Below are 3289 nucleotides of genomic sequence, written 5' to 3'. Positions count from 1 at the left end.
TATTCTTTTTACAATGCCAATGTTTTATAAAACAAAGTTTTCTAATAACAAGTAACGAAGTTGTACGAGTTATTTCAACGTATAAACGAGCCATGAATCTGACACTCTCGCAAAACCTACGTACTCGCCAGCATTTCTTTGCTGACTTTGTTTTTACATATGTTTTAGGTGATGTTGCTTAATGTTGATTGCGAATAGGATGCATGCTCACTTAGGACTGGAAGGGGCCTTAGTGATCTAATAACGATAATAGTCTATGTTTGATTTGCTTGTTTAACTTTAAGACAATGTTTAATATTTAATAAAACGAAACTCTTTGTATCCATGGTTTGAAACAATAATTCTGTTGCAACACTCCCCGACGTTTCCGCCATGATTTGTTGTTTTACGTGGTCGGGGTGTGACAGAAAAGTTGGTATCAGAGCCAATGGTTATAGGGAATTAGGTTATTAGTAAAATTTTGACCTAGACTATAACTTTCTAGGAACCCAACGCGAGTTGATTTGCGTTTAGATTTTTTTTTAAATAAAATACGAATCTGCTTCGAAAATTAATCATCCGTTCTAGGATGATTGATTACTAGGTTTTGAACCCTCTGTTGTAAGGTTTTGAACCCTCCCAGTTTGACTCATTTTGGCTTAGTGCCTTCTGAGTTTTTTAATCTCGTCAAAGATTGGGTCTAAATAATGTGAACACGTGCAAACTGGAAGAGTGAATGCCTGTACCCTGAGTTTTCTGTCTAAGGCTAGAGTGTTCGTACAAATCCACATAATCGGACCAGTCACTCTTACCTGGGAACTCATGGGGTGAGTGTTCACTTATAGGCGAGCATGTCTTCGCGATACATTATTTTGATTCATTACTTTCATTAGTCACTGCGTGTGGTTTGTTTGTTCGAGGTAACAAACAAGTGATCGCCTTCCTTATGTTTCATCGATATATTTTCAAAACCACTTTTGCTTTTCCAAATTGTCGACCTCACTCGTTTCTCATATTTCCTTGTTAGACGATGCCTCCTCGACGTGATGCACAATCTTTTACTGCTGAAGAAATCGCAGCCCCTGTCTCACATTAAATGGCTGTTGTGCTTCCAGGCATTGTGACCCAAATCCACGAGCTATACAACAACAATAATAACAATGCACCGTGTAATTTCAAGAGTTTCAATTCTGCGAAGCCGCTAAAGTTTTCTGTGTCACAAGGGGCGACTGCACTCCTTCAATGGTTCGAAAGTATCAAGAGCACATTCAGACATGTGTAATGTCCAAATGGGCGTAAGGTTGAATTTGCATCAAGTGTGTTTGAGAAGCGAGCTCTTACTTGGTGGAACGGAGTTATGCGCGATAGGGGTGCCGAAGTGGCATTAGCACAAACATGGAAGAGCTTCGGGCTCTCATGATGAAGGAGTTTTGTCCCCGTCACGAAATTCGAGCTTTGGAACGAGAGTTTGACGACTTAAAACAAGATGGGGGTGAACACAGTGCGTATACGCATCATTTTGAGGAACTCAGTCTTTTCTGTCCTACTATGGTTACCCCGTTGGATAAAGCGATAGAGAGGTATATCGATGGGTTACCTGATTCCATTCAGGATATTGTGGCCGGTGTTAATCCTACTACTGTTCGCCAAGCGATCGAGTTATCTGCTACCCAGATTGAGTCGCAAGTCAGTAAGGGTAAACTTACATGCAAGGGTGATAAGAAGAAGTCGACCGAATCTATCAAGGAAAAGGGTAAGGGTAAGGGTAAGAAAGGTGAGTCGTCGAAGAAGTCGAGAAAGCGAAAGGGTGCTCAGAACTTTGCAGTTACTGCCCAAAACCCTCAGAACCCGCTAGCTCAGCCGCCTGCGAAGAAAGCGTATGCTAGTACCGCACCTCATTGTGCTCGCTGCAACGGTCATCATGTTGCACAACAAGCTTGTAAGCAATGCACAACATGTGGTAAGCTTGGGCATCTGGCCAACGTCTGTCGTTTGGGTCAGAATCAGATTGTTCAGAATCTAGCTCCAGTTCAGGGGAATGCTGCCAGATTCCCACCGGGTACATGTTTCAATTGTGGAGAGCTTGGTCACTACCGCAACAACTGTCCGAGGTTGGCAAATGCAAATGCAAATCTGAATGTGAATGTCAATGTCAATGCGAATGCGAATCCCGCTCGTGGGCGAGCATTCAATCTGAATGCAAACGAGGCTCGAGCTGACAACCTCGTCGTTAATGGTACGTTTCTTGTTAACAATCGACCTGCATCTATTCTTTTTGATTCTGGAGCCGATAGAAGTTTTGTTTCATTATCTTTTGAACCGTTGCTTGCGATACCTAGAACTAAACTGAGGAGACTCTTATCTGTCGAAGTTGCTACTGGTAAACCTCTTGTTCTCGATTCTGTTTTTCGTGATTATCAGTTAAACCTTGATAACCATCTTTTTCACATTGACCTCACGCCGATGCAGATATTATCGTGGGGATGGATTGGTTAACCAAACATCATGCCAAGGTGGTTTGTTTTGATAAGATTGTTCGTATTCCTCTTCCGTCTGGCGATGTTCTGGAAGTTCGTGGTGAGAAACCATCTGAAGGTCTGAAGCTTATGTCGTGTACAAAGGCCCAAAATTATTTGCGAAAAGGATATGTTGCTTTCCTGGCACATGTCACCGAGGAGAAAGGCAAGAGCAAGAGTATTCAGGATATTCCGATTGTTCGGGATTATCCAGAGGTGTTTCCAGATGAACTGCCTGGTTTGCCTCTAGTTCATCAAGTTGAGTTTCATATTGACCTTGTGCCCAATGCCAACCCGATTACGAAAGCACCTTATCGTCTTGCACCATCGGAGATGCAAGAGTTATCAAAACAGCTACAAGAGTTATCTGATAAAGGATTCATCCGTCCGAGCTTTTCGCCTTGGGGAGCTCCTGTCCTCTTTGTGAAAAAGAAAGATGGATCTTTTCGAATGTGCATCGATTATCGTGGGCTTAATAAGCTTACTATCAAGAATCAATATCCCCTACCTAGAATTGATGATCTCTACGACCAACTGCAAGGTGCTTCATGCTTTTCCAAGATCGACCTGCGTTCTGGGTATCATCAACTTCGTATTTTCGAAGAAGATATTCCCAAAACAGCTTTCCGTACAAGATATGGGCACTACGAGTTCACTGTCATATGCCTTTTGGTTTGACAAATGCCCCAGCTATCTTCATGGACTTAATGAACAGGGTTTGTAAACCTTATTTAGATAAGTTCATCATTGTGTTCATTGACGATATTCTTATTTATTCAAAGTCTCAAGCCGAC

Source organism: Helianthus annuus, chromosome 3, assembly GCF_002127325.2.
Source record: "Helianthus annuus cultivar XRQ/B chromosome 3, HanXRQr2.0-SUNRISE, whole genome shotgun sequence".
In the NCBI taxonomy this organism is placed as follows: Eukaryota; Viridiplantae; Streptophyta; class Magnoliopsida; order Asterales; family Asteraceae; genus Helianthus; species Helianthus annuus.
Note: the sequence above shows the minus strand (reverse complement) of the source record.